The following is a 22,345-nucleotide window of genomic DNA, read 5'->3' as shown; positions in this document are numbered from 1 at the left end:
TTTCAGTTTCTTAAGTAGCATTGCATTATCTGAATGAATGGGACAGAAGTCAAACTGCTTTGTTGTAAAATCCAGAATTACAGGACCATATGTTACCACAATAATTTAAAAATATTTTCTGATACTTACTATCACTAGCCTCCATCCAGTTGGAGTTTAATCAAGTTTAAAATGTAAATGGAAAAAATTGAATATGGGGATGTATGAAGACATCTGTTTATACCATCTGATATACGTAAGTAGAGACGATGTTTGACATGTCAGGTGTCGCTCATCTATTACAAAGTCCTCACTGTCTTCTTCCTCCATATTTCTCAAATCTCTCTTCTTCCACCAAATCCAATCCATGCCCTCTCTCTCTTACATATTGATTTAAATAATCTCCTAACAACAGATCTGTCCTCTCCCCTTCCAGTCTTTCCTCCATCTTATAGCAAAAATGATCTTTTAAAATTTACAATGAAATCGTACTGCTCCCTGACTTTAAACATGTATGGCCTCCCATCACTTAGGATAAAGCCCTGCTCATGTCACATGGGCTCGCAGGCCCTGCATCAGGAGCCCCTCGCTCCCTCTCGGGTTCCATGCACCCCACTCCACCTCTCCCTGCTGCCCTGTGCCTCAGGCCTCCCCTGCAGCCTCCCGGATGCCAGGGTCTTTTTCACGGTGGGGTATTCCCACATGCTCTTCCCACTTGCTGGCACGCTATTCCCCCTGCCCCAGATAATTCCTATTCGCCTCCCGTCATTTTGTACAAATCTCTCTTCCCCAGGGAAGCATTTCTTGATTTCAAAACTAGGACTTTTTTTTTTTTTACATGAGCTGAGAGCATTTGTTTGCTAAATACATGCATCTCTTTTTGTTTCATAAATGACGTTTCCACAAAAATGTCCATAGTTAGAGAATCTAAGTAACACATTTAAAATATTATTTCACAGTACTTGTTAAAGGAAGGAATTCAACACACACACTGTTTTATTTAAAGCTCCCAAGTGCTACAATCAGAAAGCAATTATGGAATGGGGACTCCTAACATCCCTAAGAGAAATTTCGTTACGCAAGTGGTGTCTAACTGGGACTCACTTATTAGGCTGTTGCCTGTGTCTATGTCTCTGACTCAGGTTCCCTTTGCCCAAGAGCCCTTCCCCTAGCCCTCGTGCACTCCTGCCTGAGTAAATCTACTTTCACTCTTCGATCCCTGCTCAGCAACCCACCCTTGCAAAGCTCCTCATGACCATCGCTACCCCTCCTACGTCTATACCTGACACATGCTTCGTAGAGGTAATGTGTGTGTCTTATTGACACCTGCAATGCAGGCAGGATTGATATATGTTATGATTAGAATCAATTCACGGTGAGAGATGAAGAAAAACCTCTGCAGGTGTTGAGAAGGAGTGAGGGAGGAAAAACGCTCTGCTTAGGTTTCAGCTTGCAAGAAAGGATAGGATCCAATAAAATTGGGCTCTCCACTGTATTAGTCTGTTTCTCATTACTGTAATGCAATATCTGAGGCTGAGTAACTTTATAAAGAAACGAGGTATAATCAGCTTACAGTTCGGGAGGTTCAAGGGCGTGGAGCCCACATGGGCTCAGTTCCAGGGAAGACTGTGCAGTGGATGGTGTCACAGGGGCAGGAGCTCATGAGACAAAGAGAGCTCTCATCTCAAGACAGGAAGCCAGAGGGAGAGGCGGGGTCCTTGCATAGCAAATCACCCTCATGAGAAACTCGGGGTCCTCTGAAAACCACCTTAATCCCTATGTGGGCAGCGCCCCCCTGTGACCTAATCACCTCCTCACAAAGGTCGCAGCACCTTCCGCACTGTCACGCTGGGGACCACGCCTCCCACACAGGAGCCCTCGGCGGACAAGCCACTTCCAGACACAGTCCCACTTGCAGCACTCACAGCTGCTCCTGAGATCCATTCACTTCCTCCTCACCTCCCACGCTTCTTAACTTACACAGTGAAGTTAGTTTTACACGGAGTTCGATGAATGAAATTCTGCATGTTGGATAACTCCTTAGGGCTTTATCAAGGGGGTGCCTCCCTTTTGCCTTTAAAGACAATGTTAACTCTGCTTACTTGAGGGGGTCACCAGATGACACCATTTGGCACGTCTCAGGCTTGGATCCTTGCTGCATTTTGAAGTTCACATTCGACCCATCTGCAGAGGCTGGTTACATGAATCAAGTGTGACCTTGGGCAGCACAGAAATCTGTTTAACAGAGCCCACCCACCGGGGAATCCGTGGAACCCGATGAAACAGATGGCACTACTGGCAATAAGAACCTTGTTTGTTAACAGTGATTACAACCATGCCCAGCAGCATGACTTTTCGTATGTCTCTGTGAGTTTTATCACACCCAGGCAAACACGTCTCGGCGGCAGACGTGCTGCAGGTGGCCGGGAGAGGGGCACGTGGGACAGTCAGAGGGGACAGGTGAAAACACCGGCCATTCCTATACACTCTCCTGTTACCACAGCTGGATTTGGAAAGGGGTGAGCAGGATTCCTGACTCTTGGTCCAGCCAGTTTTTCAGCAAAGGTAACAGTTCAAGAAGTGGAGGGTGTTTGCTAAATTGGCCAATTTCTGAGTCTAAAACCATGATCCCCTTGCCGCAGCCCCCAGCTGCACAGTACTGGAATATGGACCCCCAAACTCTGGCTGAACTCCAGGCCTGAGGAAACTAGCCAAGGGCATTTTCTCCTGTTCAGGAAATATTATTTAAAGAAGCTTTTTCACTAATAAGGGAGCGAATTACAATGAACTATAGACAGATGTTTAACCTGAAGGGCTTTAAGTAACATAATTATTAAAGTACACCCCAGCAGCAGAAACAATTGTGTTTGCACTCCACAACCAAATTTTAAAAACGCAAACATCATGTCATTGTGCCTTCATTGGTGTGATCACGCGACTCTGAGAATGCACGCTTCCGGCTGTTGCAACATCTGCTTTCCAAAGGAGACCTGAACAAGTGCAGTGAGGATGGCCCAGGCTCAGCCAGCATATCCACGAGCCAGTGCACTTGTCTTTGTGACTGATTTTGAGGCAGTCAATCAAAGGCTGGGGAAATCCAATGTCATTTGCCTACAAGGCACATGGAGTCGTTATTGACTTATCTGGTCACTCACAATTCCTCACTTGCATACATGCCACCTCCGTTTCAAAAGCCAGAACAGTCTGCCAATAATTGCTGGCCTGCACAGGGCTGACTTTTCTCCTAATAAAACAGGACAGTGGTCAAGGTGCTAGTAACTCTCGTGGTTACCCAATCAGCCAGCTTGCATAGCTGTAGATGACAAGGGACACAGTCTCCACGTAAGCAAACGCACCACACTGTGGACCTTCATAACTGAACAATAAGGACACTGAATGCTGTCTAGTGTGGTGGCAAGCACTCGCCAGGACTGGCTTATTCTCTTCAGCACCAGCTCCACTTCCTTGGCCAGCCGTGTCATTCCCTAGCACCCCTTTCACGACCCTGAGCTCATGCCTACTCTGTGACGCGGTGCTGTTTTATTGCTTCGACACTGGTTTTTCTTCTGCGATTATTCACGCCTTGCCTGTCTCCCTGACTGCAGTGCTGGATGCCACTCCCTGGAAACTTTGCCCCTGCCCCACGACCTCTCGGCAGTCCAGACCAGCAGGTGGCACAGAAAGACACCCGAACACTGGTGAAACAATTACACAAGAAGTTGGGTTCCAGACTCCCTCTTATACTGGGCAGAGGGAAAGCACTTAGGTGCTCAACATAGAGACAATCTGGATTCACATTTTTCTGCCGGTTTGTTTCATAGCTGAGAAAGATAAAAGTCAGAGACATTGGGGCCAGCGCTGTAGCGCAGCAGGTTAAAGCCCTGGCCTGAAGCACCAGCATCCCATATGGGTGCTTGTTCTAGTCCCAGCTGCTCCTCTGCTGATCCAGCTCTCTGCTATGGCCTGGTAAAGCAGTAGAAGATGGCCCAAGTCCTTGGACCCCTGCATCCACATGGGAGACCTGGAAGAAGCTCCTGGCTCCTGGCTTCAGATTGGCACAGCTCTGGCCATTGCAGCCATCTAGGGAGTGAGCCAATGGGTGGAAGACCTCTCTCTCTGTCTCTACCTCTCTCTGTAAGTCTCTTTCAAATAAATAAAATAAATCTTAAAAAAAGAAAGTCAGAGACATTAAACCTGATTCATGAAGCAAGCTAATCAACACAGAATTAAAGCCCTGGGCTTCTCCCTTTCAGTCCATCATCTTTTGACATTTATCAGTCTTTTAAGCTTCACAAAGAAGAGATTTTTCAGGGAGAAACAAAACAGAAAGACACACTTACTTCCCTTCATCACTCCTTAAGGAAAAAGAAATAAGACGGCCGGCACCGCGGCTCACTAGGCTAATCCTCCGCCTATGGCGCCGGCACACCAGGTTCTAGTCCCGGTCGGGGCTCCGGATTCTGTCCCAGTTGCCCCTCTTCCAGGCCAGCTCTCTGCTGTGGCCAGGGAGTGCAGTGGAGGATGGCCCAAGTGCTTGGGCCCTGCACCCCATGGGAGACCAGGATAAGTACCTGGCTCCTGCCATTGGATCAGCACGGTGCACCGGCCGCAGCGCGCTGACCGCGGCGGCCATTGGAGGGTGAACCAACGGCAAAGGAAGACCTTCCTCTCTGTCTCTCTCTCTCACTGTCCACTCTGCCTGTCAAAAAATAAAAATAAAAAAAAAATAAAAAAAAAGAAATAAGAGAGGCAGAGGAAGAGAAAGGAAAAAAAGAGCAGAGGAGGGGTAGGGAGAGAGGAACCTGGGAGAAAGAAGGCAGGGAAGAAAAGGAAAGGGGGGAGTGACAGGTTCTAGGGGCGCCGGGCTGTCGTGTCTGGAAGCATTCGGAGATCAGGAAGGCAGTGGGCAGCCTTCTCGTGGGGAAGGTTCAGAGAGGCTCAGGGTCCGGAGCTCTGATCAGGATCCAAGGCTGGAAAGGTGGAGGGAAGAGCTTCAGCTCAGGTACAGGGCAGACTGCCTGGGAGCTGAGTGTCCACCCACAGCTGTCAGCCTGCACAACACGTGCTTGCACTGTTTCCAATCCAGTACGACCAAGGTTATACGAAGACTCCATCAGGAAGAGGGGAATCTAGGCTCTACGGGGTAGAAATGAAAAGTATCCACTTAGTACACTTGGATGGAGATAATACAGGGCTATGCTTGCCACAAAGACTCTATTTTATCTATTCACTTCAGAAGCCATTTAAAGTGATACTTTAAGGAAGTTCGTTGAGGTATCACACAAAAAATTGAATCACCCTTAACAAAAAACCGAACCTCTGAAAAGGCTATGAAAAACAGCTCATATTGTGAGCACCCTAACTCAAAGGATTTAGAACTATACAACATGACATATACATATACAAATGACATAAATAAGAATTTAAAACACAACAATCTTTTCAATTCGATGAAGTCGCTCCAAAATGATTATGGCAATGCACATTATGAAAAAAAGTATACATGGGTTTCATGCATGAAAATAAACATTTTTAAATTCCATGTCTATGAACATTTTAACCTCCCTCAAAGAGAAACTAGGATGGCAATGAGATGCATTAATTTGCGCTGTTCAAGTGCACTGTCTTTATCCTAGATGGCTACCTATTACATCAGGTAATTAGCCACCAGCTCAATGAATGTATCGGACATTTATTTTGGTCACTACACCTTAAAAAATGATAAACATAAGCATCTGTTGGGCACACACTTAGCACAAGAATATTAGCTCTTTGAAAGCATCACCAGGAAATGCTTTCTAGATCACAATCTTAAATGTTATTTTAGGTACATCAGAGAGTGCTTCAAATTCAATCAGCGTTTTACTAATTCACCTGTTTGCCCCTCCCCCAACCTCTCCCTAAATCGCCACTAGGGGTCAGTATGAAGCCGCAGTTCCTCTATTGTTAGGAAGCAAACTCTTCCCAAAACCTTTTCCAAGGAAAAACCTCAAGCAACAAAGACAATAACTGTAGAACGTTAGCATCAGTATGTCCAGCCTCCACAGCAAGTTTATACTATGAGTTTACATTGTTCGGGAGGCTGAATTTTAATTTTGTAAATCACTGTGGCTTATATCCGTAGCCAGTGTTTCTTTGACAAGAATTCTAGGCAACAAAATTACTTACTGAAGTGAATCTGGGCATGGATTGGCCAAGGGGCCTCTTCTGAGACAGGCTTTTCAAAGGGCGACAGTGCCCAGCCTTCTCAAAGGTGTGTGTATCGCCCTCTGCCGGTAGAGGGATGGAGGCGGAGAAGTGAGACTTGGGTTACTCTGCTAACTTTCAGAGGTTCCACCTGGCCCCCTTCAACACCATCACCACCACTCACAGCGGCGCAGCCAGGGCTCCACAACAGAACACAGGCAATGCCAAGGAATGAGCATTAGGTCAAGATCCACAGAACAAAAGGAAGAAATGGTAACAATAAACAAATAACGTTACTTTGCCCTCAACTTTACTTAATGAAATACACATTTAAAAAAGGGGAGAAGGGTGTTTGAAAAGCGCTTTCTATACATGCTACAGAGATTTCACAATCCGAGAAATCACCTGCGCTCACGCCCCTCCCAACAATACTGAAATGACTGATGGGAGTTTGGTTATTGTGAATACATGCAGTACTGACTTTGCTTGCAGCTCTCTCACAGCAAGTATTCACTTTGTTTGAAATACTGTATGAAGTTCCTGTGTGGCCTGCCTTGCACATCTTTTTCACTGCACATTACATGGCTTTCTCAGGCATGATACTCCATTCATAACTCTCACAGGTATTAAAATCATGTAGTCAATGCTTTATTTCTGTGTTTGTGAAGAGAATTTTTAGTATCGATCATACAAAGTGCCAAGTCATTTATCTATAATGAGGACATGTAAAAGTCCCCAAAGCATTGAAATGCACATGTATTTAATCTGGGGCATTTTCTCTCTTTCTAGAGTCTCACTGGGATGTACTCCTTGCTCATCTCATCATTTTCCTTGTGTGGTCCTGACCTGCAGGTCCCAAAAAAGGAGGACAGGTCCCAGAGGGGAGCTCTTTGACTCAGGCAGGTGGCTGGCCATGGTTCAGCAATCACGTTGCTCTCCAGGTAACCACTGTATGTACTACCATTTAGAACTTTCTTGGGTTACTGCTCTTGTGGGAAGTAAGAAGTCGTGCCGAAAACTTTAAAATATATAAGAAACAAGGAAATGGAAATAACAGGTTCCATAAGATTGACGAGATCTGGTTCTCCTTGGAACAGTATGAAGAATCAGGGTCAGTATGATGTATGTGTACACAACATAGACTCAATTATATATTCACCATGGCAGAACACAGTTTTCACTAACTTACCTACAGGAATCAAAGTAGTTGTAGTTGCTGCTTTTTATATTATCACTTTATTACATTTTATTCCCCCAAACAATTACATCTCTTGGAAAATATCTGGCAAATATTTATACTAGTTTACCAATGGCCAAATTTAGTTAGCATTGAAAAAGAGAAATGAAAAACACCAAATCCTTCTCATTCTTGATATAATTCTAAAATCTCTAATTCTGATCAGATCCAACAGATGGCAGTGATGTTATAAATTAATAGTTTAAACTATTCTCATACTAGAAGAATGTCAACCAAGAATAATTCAATGTTTCAGTAATTATATAAATACCATAAAACTTGATAGGATTAACTGAATGTACGAGTACAGGGTAAATACATGTGAGCTTTAGTTGAAAATAATGTTCCCTAGTTCAGAAATTACTGATTGGGAATTGTCCAAGAGATGTGAAGTATACAAATAAAGGATATCTGGGTCCAGATGAGTTAAATGGGCTACATCTTTGTGTAAAATCCATTATTGCTCCTTGGTTTCCATTTTTACCTATTCATTTATTTAGAGGTTATTTTAATTTTCTCACTTTTTATGTATTCACTTAAAATATTTTTTTCTCTCTCTTTCACATCTAATCAGTGAATCTGGCCATCTTCATCCTCTTCCTATGCCTCCAAAAAGTCATATTATCAATCATTGCCTTTTTATATTTCACCCACTTAAAGTAAGCTTTATTCTACAGAGAATAAAGAATGAAATCTATCAGTAGAAGGGGATCGTGGTGGGTGGGCATATGGCATACCAGTTACAACTGCTTGAGACGCCACAGTCCATCGCAGAGTGTCTGAGTTCTGAGTCCTGGCTCTGCACCCAATTCAGGCTTCCTGCTGATGGACACCTGAGAGGCAGCAAGAGATGGCTCAAGTAGTTGGGTCCCTGCCACCTATGTGAGAGACCTGGTTTGAGTTTCTAGAAACCAGCATTGGCTTTGCCCAACTCCAGCAGTTGTGTGCACTTGGGGAATGAACCAAGATGGTAGACTGTCTCTCCCTACCCGCTCTGTTCCTCCAGCCTTCAAATAAGTAAATAAATATTTTTTAAAAAACCTATTATAAGTAAACCTCCACTGTTGCTTCTATGACCAAACTGAGTAAAAACAAGTAAAACAGCACTGATGCTTTCTTTGTGTTTTAGGTTGATGTCAAATAGACTGTTTTTTTTTTTCCAAATAGACTTTTTTGTTTTATTTTTGGATACAAACCTATTTCCCCCCCAAATTCCTACTATGGAATGGACACTGTTGTAGATGCTTGGAATACATCGGTGAATTACACAGGTTACTCCCCTCATGACTGCAGGTGGTAGGGGTAGGAGAGGGGGAGAGACAGGCAAGAAATAATAAGTGAAACAGGTGAGTTTTACATCACATCAGAAAAGAGTGGGCGCTGGGGAAAAGGGCAGCAGTGACTCAGGATTGATAATGCACCCAAGGGGACGGACGAGTGACCAGACGTGAAAGGTGAAGGAGTAAGCGGCAGGCCGACAGGGTTTTCCTAACTAAGGAGAAGTGCGGCTGCAAGAATTTTTAAGAACATCTATTAAGGTCTGTTTATTTCCCAATTCCTCATTTTACTGATTCGTAAGTAGAAATTTGTCTTTGAATTACGATTTTGCTCATCCGTAATTCAAGTGGATCGAGAAACCTCACCTATCCAGAACATAAATGAGAACTATGGAGGAAGAAACGGCCTCTTCGAAGCCAGACTATGCCCTCATCTATGGCTTTTATGTACAGTTTGATGAAGCTGGGTTCCCTGGTGTCTAAGTGTTCGACTGGCAGAACGAAGGGATGTGAAGGGAATCTTGGCAGGAGGAAGTGAGAGGTTCTGCCATTCCGATCAGCTGACAGCAGTGAAAATTAGTAACTGACAGACTGCCAATAACAAGTCCATGAAATGTAATCAAGCCCCAAGGGACTGCCACCTGGCCCCACACTCAGAGAGTGGGGCAAACAGCCCACAGTCCCTGTGGGCCCCGAAAACCCCCATGTAATGGCCACTTCTCAAAACAACAGTTTGATCAGCTCAGACAGATGAGGGTGAAGGATTTTAGAATATTTTAATGCAAACTCATTACAAATTTATAAAAGTTTTGTTGATTAAAGAAGTAAATTTTTATATACCCAGGAAACCCAAATATCAGGAGTTTCATTCACAAAGGCAAGATCTTTTGGCACGAATCTAGGTGATGTCCAAGTTACTTTAAAGTTGAAAATCTCTCACAAAAGCATAGGATGGTCTGGTTTTGATTTATATTTCCTGCTAAAATTGCTCCTTACTGCATGACTTTATTACATGTGAATGGTTTGTCTTGTGAGGAGGCAAGATGCAGGCAAATTTGAAATCAGATATTTTAAATTTTAATTAATTTACGTAGATTATAAAATTCTGTTTTTAGATTATAAAAATATTTTAATAAAAAGTACTTGTCAGTTTTGAAAACTGTTGCCACAAAGTGTGCTTCTCTTACCCCTGGCTTTTTTTCTTTATGTTACAAAATTTGGGGGCCAGCATTGCGGCACAGCAGGTAAAGCTGCCATCTGCTACACCAGCATCCCACATGGGCACCAGTTCAAGTCGCAGCTGCTCCACTTCAGACCAGCTCTCTGTTAACCATGTGGGAAAAGCAGCGGAGGATGGGCCTAGTGTCTGGGCCCCTGCACCTACCATGGGAGACCCAGATGAAGCTCCTGGCTCAACCCTGGCTGTTGTGGCCATCTAGGGAGTGAACCAGCAGATGGAAGATTCTCTCTCTCTCTCTCTCTCTCCCCCATAACTCTGACTTCAAATAAATAAATAAATCTTAAAAAAAAAAAGAAAATGTTGATATACCCATGACTTTCCAGGCAAAAATCTGTTACATAAAGGAAATTACACCAGGTTTATGTTATCACAACACACCAATGATTACTCAGTTCATAAAATGAACCACCAACTCTAGAAAATGCCCTGAACTTAAGAATTAGAAATTCATGTTAAGCACATCGAGATAAGAGTACAGCGATGGGTTACATTTTAACCTGCAAGAAATTGTTGTTTATGGTACATAAGTGCATTTTTTTAAATTAGGCAAGCAATTATGAGACAATGGACCTGGACAAATTTTGGTCTGGGATTTTGCCTCCTTCCTACGTGCGACAGAAAAGCAATTAGAAAACCCCGATTCCACCCACTGCAGCAGCACAGCCACAGTTCCTGCCAGGAGATATGATCAAACAAGCCGCTTCTAAAATGTGACGCTGGGAACACTCGCCAGCGCCGAGGCTTAGCTAACAGTCTTATAAAGACAATGTACGTAGGAAATATTTGTTATTAAAAGCAACCAGTCACCTTTGCTGTCACTCATGGTGTGTTTGGCTTTAGCAAGTCGCACCGCAGGAGGTCTGCTAGGATTGGCAAGGAGGCTTATTAGTGGTCCTTCCTTTGACTCACACCTCTGCTACTCCAGTCTTTAGCATTTGGCACAAATACATCAAATCTGACTCCTTGTCCTCCTTAAAAACATTTACTTCCCATTTTTTTTAATTAAAAAGTTCAAAGTAAAAATTATATAGGCTCCAAAGAACATCCAGAAAACTACCTGCATTCATTTCCCATTTCCCTTACCAAATACGAATTAAAAAAAAAAAAAAAAAAAAAAAGCCGGCGCCGTGGCTCAATAGGCTAATCCTCTGCCTGCAGCGCCAGCACAATGGGTTCTAGTCCCAGTCCGGGCGCCAGATTCTGTCCTGGTCACTCCTCTTCCTGTCCAGCTCTCTGCTGTGGCCCAGGAGTGCAGTGGAGGATGGCGCAAGTGCTTGGGCCCTGCACCCCATGGGAGACCAGGAGAAGCACCTGGCTCCTGCCTTTGGATCAGTGTGGTGCGCCGGCCACAGCAGCAACAGCCATTGGAGGGTGAACCAACGGCAAAGGAAGACCTTTCTCTCTGTCTCTCTCTCTCACTGTCCACTCTGCCTGTCAAAAAATAAATAAATAAATAAATAAATAAATAAAAGCTAAGATAGAATATATAGTAAGTTAAAGAATAGCAGCAATTAAAAATTAAACATTTGTAAGACTAACAGTATTAAAGTTGACTGTAGCAGAGAAGTTAGGCATCATCTAGTCCTACCCGGCACTTCTACGCTGACAAAATGGAATTAGAGTCAGATGACAAAAGTCTCTGAAGAAACAGATTAGTAAACTGAAAGGCAAATCTGAGGACCTTTTGGAACTACCGAACATCCTATTTTTCTATGAATTTATGTAAAACTGTGAAACGAGATAAGCTAGGCACACTCACATCAAATCAACACAGCCATACACTCTGGAGGCCAATTAAAGGAGTTCAGACAATAGATACCTCTGCCTGGCCTGGAGGTAGAAGTGCTTCATGTTGCTGATAAAGACTTTTTGTACCAGCGTGACTATGTTGGAAAAACAAATGAATACGCTATTTTCAAACTGCTACTTACCATGACTCAGTATTCTGGAAGAGTGTGTGTGCTTCCGTAGAGATGATGATGACCCTTAATTTAGGAAAGTCCATGTCAAAGAGGCAGCTATTAAAGGAATACAGTTTTGTTTTGATGCTTATTCATTTCTGCTATGTTTTCATCTGCATTGTTAAGAGTTTTTTTAGTTACTCCATTAAGGTCTTACAAAATATTTGTGTAGGAGTAGAGAAAAGGAAAGAAAGGTCAAGTAATAGCTGGGTGCAGAGAATTTATCTCACATCAGAAATGAGTAGGAGTAGGTGTCTGGCCCAGCACACCATATCCAAGAGCCGGGGTTTGATACCTGTCTTTGGCCCCTTACTGCAACTTGCTGCTAATGCAGACTGGGACCTGTCACCCATATGGGAGACCTGAATTAAGTTCCTGGCTCCCGGCTTCGTCCTCACCACTACATTTGAGAAGTAAACCATTAGATGAAAGTCTTCTCTCTTTTTCACTCTCTCCTTGCCTCTCAAAAAATTTTTTAAAAAGGTAAGTTTATAAAGGGGTAACTTTAGCAATGATGTCACAAAACAATAATAAATGAAAGCTAATTAACATACCAAATGAGATGTTGGAAGGGCAAATAATTTTTTTATTTGTGATAACTAATTTCAAGAAATATTTACTGTTTTATAAGGCAATCTTATCTTCTGTACTGGAATTTCCAAGACTGGCTGTTAAATAAATATGTATATACGGGCCGGCACCGCGGCTCACTAGGCTAATCCTCCACCTAGCGGCGCCGGCACACCGGGTTCTAGTCCTGGTCGGGGCGCCGGATTCTGTCCCGGTTGCCCCTCTTCCAGGCCAGCTCTCTGCTGTGGCCAGGGAGTGCAGTGGAGGATGGCCCAAGTGCTTGGGCCCTGCACCCCATGGGAGACCAGGAAAAGCACCTGGCTCCTGGCTCCTGCCATCGGATCAGCGCGGTGCGCCGGCCGCGGCGGCTATTGGAGGGTGAACCAACGGCAAAGGAAGACCTTTCTCTCTGTCTCTCTCTCACTGTCCACTCTGCCTGTCAAAAAAATAAATAAATAAATAAATATGTATATGCAGAAATATTAGGTAAGTTTTCAGTTTGGCTTATTTTTTTTTCCAGTCTCCGTTTTCCCACTTGTTCAAAGACTTTTGATAATTAATTTTGCAAATTAATAGAAATTTTCACCACAGTGCTTGGAATGCAGAGGGCATTCCTATCTCCTAAAGTTCTGCATGGCATTGTCTATAAAATGTTGCTTTAAAATAGTTTTTAAAATGTTTCTATATATATATATCTCTAAAATGTATGTCCTATCAAAATGAATCTTCTAAAAATGTTACTATCAAATTTTTATAAGTTTTCTCTAATATTTCCAACATTATCCAGTATTCTTTTTAGTAGAAGCCTATACAAGTTACTCCTGCATATTTTCCCAACAAACTTTGAAATAATCAAGATTTTGTAAAATTTTTGGAAAACAAGTCAAGCTGATGACTCTATTTTCGTGATCATGATATCTCCCCTGCCCAGTAAGGATGATGACGACTCTATTTTCATGAGGGATCTGAAGAATAAACCAAGATAGAACATCGGAAACAATATACAAGCTATCTTGAAATATATAAAATATAAATTCGAGAACGTCTTGCACTGTGAAATAGGAGGGTATTTCAAAAAAGTTAATGGGAAAATGGGATGAAAAGATATTATTTTGGTACCAAAAATTTTGAAATCCCTGCACAGTTATTTCTTGGTACCCTTTTTTCCTGACTTTTTTGAAGACCCCTTGTGTCCAACAGGAAGTGGAAGTGAGTGCTGAGTGAGCTTCTCCACTCTGCATTAGCAGGTCTGCAAGTGGCCAGGCTGCCAGACGGGAGCCGCAACTTCTAGGACCTTTTCTTTGTCACTTTTTCACAACTGAACTAATTGCGGAATCCCTACAGAAAAAGAAAGTTAAAATGTGACTTTAAAAAATGTCCAAAACATTTGTTTTCAGTTTGCTTGTCTTGATTATTGAAAACATCTTTGCTGACCAAATCTCACACATTGCTGGAATAGCTTGGGAAGCAGCACTTTTAGTTCCATGATTTTCAGACAAAAGGGCTATCGGGCATTTTTCAACCTCTTATTCATGAAAATATTTTCTATTTTCAGCTTCCATAAACCCAAAGAAAAAGAATTCATATTTTTGCTACAAAATGATACAAAGATTACTACTATCCCACGCAAAGTATGATAGGGATTCAAACTATGTGCCAGATTTAGTAGCACAGTCTAAGCTAAGTTCATACCTACTTAACCTTTAGAACGCCACAGCTGAATCATATGAATCATGGATGTTGCCTTTTCCCCTGCTCCCTTATATGATATCAATACTGCAGCAAAGAAAATGCTGCAATAAGAAAGATGAATGTTTTTAACAACCATGTGGTGACATGGTGTCCAGTGTTCACACAGGCTATCTTCTCACTAAACACAAAAAGCTGTTCCTTTGATGGTCATTTTAAATGCAAACCCCAAGATCTGAAGAGTGCCCAGGATGTGTAAACTGGTGAGCAGGATACTTAAGACTCCAGGGGAGGAGCAGAGCAGGGAGGAAGTAAAGATAGGTACTTCCTGAGTAGATATAAAAATAAGCACATAATAACAAGTAGATAATAATTTTAAAAAGTTCTTATTTAGTAGATCCTGACTCTTAAGGAACTTCTACACGCATATCAAGAAATCATAATCATATTTTATCTCAAAATACAATATACGCTAATAAGCAAAAATTAAAATAATTATTTAAATGATAATTCACTACAAACATAATCTAAAAATACATTTGAGTAGTTTTCTTTATTTGGAAACCAATAAAATAATGATTCTATGCAATGACATTGACCCCATTATAAAATATTAAATTTGAATCCAAAGTATTTTTTTTTAACAGGCAGAGTTAGACAGTGAAAGAGAGAGACAGAGAGAAAGGTCTTCCTTCCATTGGTTCACCCCCCGAATGGCCGCTACGGCCAGTGCACCGCACTGATCCGAAGCCAGGAGCCAGGTGCTTCCCTCCACCTTCTCCCATGTGGGTGCAGGGCCCAAGCACTTGGGCCATCCTCCACTGCACTCCTGGGCCACAGCAGAGAGCTGGCCTGGAAGAGGAGCAACTGGGACAGAATCCAGCGCCCTGACCAGGACTAGAACCCGGAGTGCCAGTGCCGCAGGTGGACGATTAGCCTAGTGAGCCGCAGCGCCAGCCAAATCCAAAGTATTTTTAATGTTCTTTATTTTTTCCTAAACATTACTTCCCTTGAGTTAGTTTGATTTTTTATACTAGTAAATACTGCTTTAAACTAAGACGATGCTCCTGGCTTCTTGATCAGCTGATCTCTAGCTGTTGTGACCACCTAGGGAGTAAACCAGCGATGGAAGACCTCTCTTTCTCTCTGCCTCTCCATCTCTCTCTCTCTCTGTAACTCTGTCTCTCAAATAACTCTTAAAAAAAAGTACCAGAGACTGATATAAAAGAGTTTACAAAAAATTCCTTGCTAAATTACTTTTAGTTCCTTCAAAAAACATTGTCATAGATTTTATCCACCATTAATAATCTTGTTAAAGTTTATAAAAATTAACTTTTATAAAGTGAATTTTCACTATCAAAATAGGAGAATGTGTGAAATGTGCTCTTAGGATGTTTATATATATATATATATATATATGTATATACAAGAATATTCTGTTAAAATAAGAATCCCTGCAAAAAATGCTGACAGTAATTTAGATTACAATCTTTACATGTGTAAGTCACTCAGACAAAATTTAATTAACTTGCTTTTCTCCAGAACTATTTTTAGAAGTTATTAGCACCTAGGTTTCCATTGTAAAGTTAAGATATGATTTTTCCCTCCCTTTCATAGCAAGTTTTTTAAATGAACGCCTTCCCACAGACCCAGTCCCACACTCAGATGCACCGTGGCTGCAGGTGCTTTGGGCCTTGGTTCATCAGCTACACAGATGTCTGGCTGTGACTGACACAGGCTAAGTGACCAGCACTCCTGCTCCCGTCTCTTGAACCAGTCATGAGCCTTGTCCTGTAATCCTATCATTTTAATTTCTTCTTCCTTTCATTTAACATTACAATTCAGGCATGTCCTAACTGTGTTTCATAAAAAAGCTGCAGTTAAAACTTCTCTCTCAAAGTATGGGGTTCCTAAAATGTTTTAAAATATATGTAGTCTTTATTAGTTTTCACTGAATAAATAATATCTGAATGTTTTCCAGAGTCTATAACCTAAAATGCTTAGATTCATCATTAAGATTTCCTGAATAGCTCTAAATCAAATTTCCTAAACAGAACACTGTAAAGGGTGGATTCTATCAGGAAAAATTAGCCCAAATAATTAATTCGCAGAGACAAAGATTGGAGTGTGTTAGCACTGCATTCAAAAAACGGTAATATATGTAATTATCAGAAAGATTTTTTTAAGCAATTTAAATACATACTATGGACAATTAGTTTCTTAGCCCTGCTGTGAGTGCTCTCAAAATCCAGCTGTGCTTACCACACTTCAGAAGTGCTGACCACAGCATGGCTGTAGTAGATTTAAAAGATGAATTAACATATTAACCAAGTACTTTCATTGAATTGCTACACTGAGAAGTGAAGTATTTGTGTTTCAATTACACAGATAATAAAGATGGCAAGATAGTTATGCTGTTAACAGAGTAATGCTCTTTAAAAATAACATGTGTTCAACATCACTGAAATAAAACGCATGAGGTTTTGTTCCCTAAAATAAATCTGTACATAATCATGCTTTTCCTCACTCATTCCCAGAAGTTGCTATTGTATCATTTTTGCTCCTGCTGAGATGTTAATGCCAGTTCATAAACCTCCTGGCAACACAGTAATTAACACCTTTCTCCTACTGGTACCAGGTCAAAAGCGGACTGATTCAGGCTTTCCACAGTGGGGATGCAAGTTTAAACTTTACTCAACAAACAAAACTTAAAGAATGTGTGTTCCGTGTGTGTGCGTGTGTGTGTGTGTGTTTCTGCTGTGTTTTTGATATATAATAATAATGCATGACCTAATCTAAAAATTCCTATGATGATAGAATATAAAAAAGTTATAAATTAATACTGATAGTGACATTGTTTTTACTAACAGTATTAGGAGTGCTACTTATCAAAACTTACTTATGAATGGAGTTTTCTAAATAGGAAATTTTTTTTTTTGACAGGCAGAGTGGACAGTGAGAGAGAGAGACAGAGAGAAAGGTCCTCCTTGGCTGTTGGTTCACCCTCTAATGGCCGCCGCGGCCGGCGCACTGTGCTGATCCGAAGGCAGGAGCCAGGTACTTATCCTGGTCTCCCATGGGGTGCAGGGCCCAAGCACTTGGGCCATCCTCCACGGCCTTCCCGGGCCACAGCAGAGAGCTGGCCTGGAAGAGGGGCAACCGGGACAGAATGCAGCGCCCCGACCAGGACTCGAACCTGGTGTGCCGGTGCCGCAAAGCGGAGGATTAGCCTGTTGAGCCGCGGCGCAGACCCTAAATGGGAAAGTTTTTTTTAAGATTTTGTGTTTATTTACTTGAGAGAGAGAAAGAGAAAGGTCTTCCATTTGCTGGTTCACTCCCCAGATAGCTGCAATAGCTGAGTTTAGCTAATTGGAAGCCAGGAGCCAGGAGCCTCTTCCAGGTACCCCGCCTAGGGTGCAGGGGCCCAAGCACTTGGGCCTTTTTCTACTGTTTTCCCAGACCACAGAGAGCTGGACTGGAAGAGAAGCAGCCGGGCCTTGAATAGGCACCCATGGGATGCTGGCACTGCAGGCAGAGGCTTAGCCTACTACACTGGCTCTCTGGGAAATTTTTTTTAACTTCATAATTGTTTACTTTCAATACAGAAATATTAAAAGCTAACTGTTTATCTTTACAAAGATTTCAGTTTATCATTATAACTGATATAAAATAAAATATGCCTACCTAAACTGGCTGGTTCTGGTAGATGGAGGCCAAGGCAGAAAGGAGTTGTTATAAAAATAGACAAGGAGTACAGGTACAACCTGATGAGAAGGCAGAGTTTAGACACTGGGCAGAGAAGGAGGATTGGCTGCTGTTTACGTAGCCAAGTAAATAGAGCTAAGAGTTCAGTCAATAAAAGTAGAACAGGATCAGCAGCCAAATGAGGAGCATGCTGCCCTGTCCTCTAGCGCTGGCCCCAGGTTGGGGGTTCTTGTGCAGTACTGGGTCCAGGCCAGGTGTAGGCAATTCCACCCCTAAATGCTATGACCAAGGCCGTTCAGAAGCCTCAGGGGAATAATTCTAAAGGCTAGCGTTGTGATGGAGAGATTTTCTCCAAGCCCTGTGCTTCGGATCAGAAAAGGATTCACTGTTGAGGGTCTAGTCCTGTATGTGGACAGAGAGAAAGCTTGAATCTTTGTGGAACCATATATCTTCCCTAGAAGCTCCAGGAATTAAACTTTCCAAACAGCTTTCTACTGGCTATTAAAAACAAAAACAAAAACAAACAAACAAACAAAAAACCTCTTCTCTGCACCCATGGAATTTTGAGATCCAACTGATACACTGTTTGCATTGTTAATACAGTTACCAAAGGTAGAGAAAATTTAGGAAGGAAGGAGACTATGGTAGCAAGAATGGGAAAAGGTTACCAGATCAATAAGTTGAATGATCAAGTAAGTAAAGGTTTTATAGTAATAGCAGAAACCTGCAAAGCAATGGGGAGTGGGGCCCTATTGTAATACAGGTGGGCAGTTGGTTGAGTGATGTCAGGGTCAATGCAAATATCCCCCATTTGAAAAATGGAATGTCTGCAAAGCAATGCGAGTTAGTTTGTGTGCTGTGTTTCTTGATATTTTAAAGTAGAAGGGTCATCTTTGGTTCATGCAAAGGTTGTTGCTTTAATCTAATGGAAGGGATAGATGAAAATCTGGTGTGAGAAAACTGGTACCATATTTAAACAAGAATAGGCTATCAGAAAACACTGTCACAGATTTTTATCCTAGGTTAAAGCATGAGAAAGCACATTTTTTTTTAATTCCTTAAAGAAAGTCAGTTATTTTAGTGACTTGAACAGAAAGAGAATTAACATTTGATCTTTCATTCTATCTCTAGCTATTGGAAGAACAGGGATATCAATAGGTCAGAATAGGATTTACAAAATCAGAATATAGACTAAGAACCTAAAGGAGAGCAAATGAGTACAAAATTACAGTCTACCAAAAGGTATATATTCCAGAATACAACGTAGAGTGCTTGAGCAAGAGCAATTGATAACCAACAGTCAGGTGATTGTATAAAGTAGAAATATCACTGATGTTAAGTGAGAGTATATGGACTTGATCTTGTTTATTGTACTCCAAAAGCTATTACCCTGGAGCCCGAAGGTCCAGAAGACATAGATGGACTTCAGGAAGTCCACAAACTCCCTGAAATTATATACAGAATGCCATGCATATGTTCACTTTAGTAAAGTTACTCTTTGATCAGATTAACAAAAAAATTCACAACTCCTCAAAAACTGAGTTTGGGCAATTTAGTTGGATGTGCTTGGAAGCTGTCAGAAACACAGGCATGATTCAGGAGACAGGTCAGAATTAGAAACAGATTTGGGATTCATAAGCAAATAAGGGAGGCAGCTGAAGCATTAGTCATAAATGAGATTGCTCAGGGAGATTTAAAAGAGAACAAGACAGAGGACGAGAAGGCAAGTTTAGTATCGACATGATGAAGCTGGCAAAAGAGAAGGGCTGGTTTGAAAATTAAGAGAATAATCAAGAGACAGGGATGTTATGGAAATCAAAGGATTAAAGAGTTTTAAGGAGAGGGCAATCGACAGTGTGGAATACCACAAAAGATGAAATTAAAAAAACACAAAAACCTGAAAATACATCTGTGGGATTTAGGAGCTGGGAGGCCTTGGTCACATTCTACACGGACTGTCTTGGCAGGATGTGCAGCAGGCGAAATGATGGAGACCAGATGAAGAGGGGAGTGATTTAAAATCGGCCAGTCTGTCAAAGAGGTTGACTAGGAAGATGAGAAGAAAAAGAGGATCTTAGGGCAAGGGCAAGAGAGACAAAACCAAATTTCCATATTCCACCCTTGGTCACCAATCAATTATGGGACTCTTAGATGTTCCAAACCTATATTACCTTCCTCATGTGTCAGCAATGGGATCAGGAGAGGATGGGACTGTGGCATTGGCAATGTCACATTAGAGGAAGGTCTCCTCAATGTCAAACGTGGGCTAAAGGCTTTCATTGCCATCTCAGCTGAAGGGGAACACAAGCAAAGGGCACCCTTGAATCCCTGTCTATTCATTCAAACCAGGCCTAGGCAGAGCCTTCTGCACTCCATGGAGAACATCCAAAAGGGAGACCATGAAAGACCACAACAGGTATGGAAGAAAGAGAATGGAGATGCTTGCAAAATAATAAGTACTCTTTGCAGGGGGAGATGAAATGAAACAAAAAGCAGTAACAAAAATTATAATGAGAAAAAAACTGTTTCTGGAGTTAGGGGACAAAAAACATAAAACAACCCAGCAGGTCTGGAAATTAAAATGCTTTACTATCCTGGCGGGGGGGGGGGGGGCACTGTCAGGGAGGGAGGTGGATGGGGTTAAGAGTTAGACATTTTGGCAAAATTTTTGAACTGGTAGGATAAAGGAAACATCATATATACAAAATACTAGAACTTAAACTAGCCTCAGGTATAGACTCTACAAAAGCAAGGGTTACAGATATTGCAGGAGAAAATATTAGGAAGCCAGAATATCAAACCTAGTTAAATTGTCATAAATCATGAAAGGCAACAGATATATTCACAAGTCTGGTAAGGTAAGGTCTCAATAGCACACCAGTCTTGGATATTTCTGAAAAACATTTTTAACTGAAAAGTATAGCCTGGTTAATTTGAGAAATGAATCAAAATCTTAAGAATGGGTAAGTTTCATTGTGAAAACTGACAAAGTACAGTGAAACAGATTCAATTTGTATGTAACTCTCAATAAAAAATGTTAAGGGGGCCAGCGCTGTGGTGCAGTGGGTTAAAGCCCTGGCCTGGAGCGCCAGCATCCCAAATGGGTGCCAGTTCAAGTCCCGGATGCTCCTCTTCCAATCCAGCTCTCTGCTATGGCCTGGGAAAGCAGTAGAAGATGGCCCAAGTCCTTGGGCCCCTGCACCCACGTGGGAGACTCAGAGGAAGCTCCAGGCTCCTGGTTTCGGATCGGCACAGCTCCAGCTGTTGTGGCCATCTGGGGAGTGAACCAGCGGATGGAAAACCTCTCTCTCTGTCTCTACCTCTATCTGTAACCCTGTCTTTCAAATAAATAAAACAAAATCTTTAAAAGAAAAAAGTTGATAAAATTGAATGTAATGGCAAAGTGAATCTTTTTTCTTAAAAAAAAAAAAAGATTCTTATTTACTTGAAAGGCAGAGTGATAGAGAGAGAGGAGGAGAGACAGAAAGAGAAAGATTTTCCATCTGCTGGTTCACTCGCCAAATGGCTTCAATGGTTGGGCCTGGGCCAGAATGAAGCCAGGAACCTGGAAATCTAGGGGTCTCCCATGTGGGTGGCAGGGGCTCAAGTACCTGGGCGATCATCCGGCCGCCTTCCCAGGTGTATTCACAGGGAGCTCAATCACAAACAGAGCAGTTGGGATGCAAGGAATGCCGGCCCTGCAGGTGATGGCTTAACCTGCTCTGCCCCCAACAGCGAAGTACTTCTTTAAAAAGGGGATTATAGATTCTAGAAAGGGAAATCCCTACCTCCCTATTAAATGTGTAAGCATCAGAAAGGAAAGAGTTATGGAAGCAAGATTGATAAGCATCTTCCATAACTGTAATGACTATCTTTTAATTAACTGTTTCTGAAAGCTTTAAAAATCTGTAAGAAGTGAGAAAACAGCACAAAATAATAAAAAGTGCAAAGCGTAAGACATGATGTCAGAAATAGGGCCAAATGCATTAGTTGTAAAAATAAATCCAACATATTTCTTTGCCTTGCTCTTGGATCCAGCACAAGAGAAGGCTTCCTAATGTGGCTAATCCATGGGGACCTCATTGCTCCTTGTTTGTTCCTAAATCCTAACTATATTTCTGACAGCAGTCCTTTCATCTGTCTCTGCTTAAGCCATATGGAGTTTACATAACTTTTTTCTGACTTGATAACACAAGGCAATCTTAACACCAAATTAGAATTTACAGCTAAAAAGCAAATGTGAGACTCTAAAAAAGAAAACATAATCAGGACAGACATTTAGTCCAGCCATTATGACACTGGTCAAGATGCCTGCGTCCCACCCTGGAGTAGCTGGGTTTAGATAATGGCTCTGGCTCCTGACTCCAGTTTCCTGCTAATACAGACCCTGGAAGGCAGCGGTGATGGTTCAAGTAACTAACTGGATTCCTGCCACCCATGGGGGAGACCTGGATTGAGTTTCTACATCCCAGCTTTGGCCTAACCCAGCCATGGCCACTAC

Source organism: Oryctolagus cuniculus, chromosome 13, assembly GCF_964237555.1.
Source record: "Oryctolagus cuniculus chromosome 13, mOryCun1.1, whole genome shotgun sequence".
NCBI classification, from domain to species: Eukaryota; Metazoa; Chordata; class Mammalia; order Lagomorpha; family Leporidae; genus Oryctolagus; species Oryctolagus cuniculus.
The sequence above is the reverse complement of the archived record's forward strand: the minus strand, read 5'-3'. Positions refer to the sequence as shown.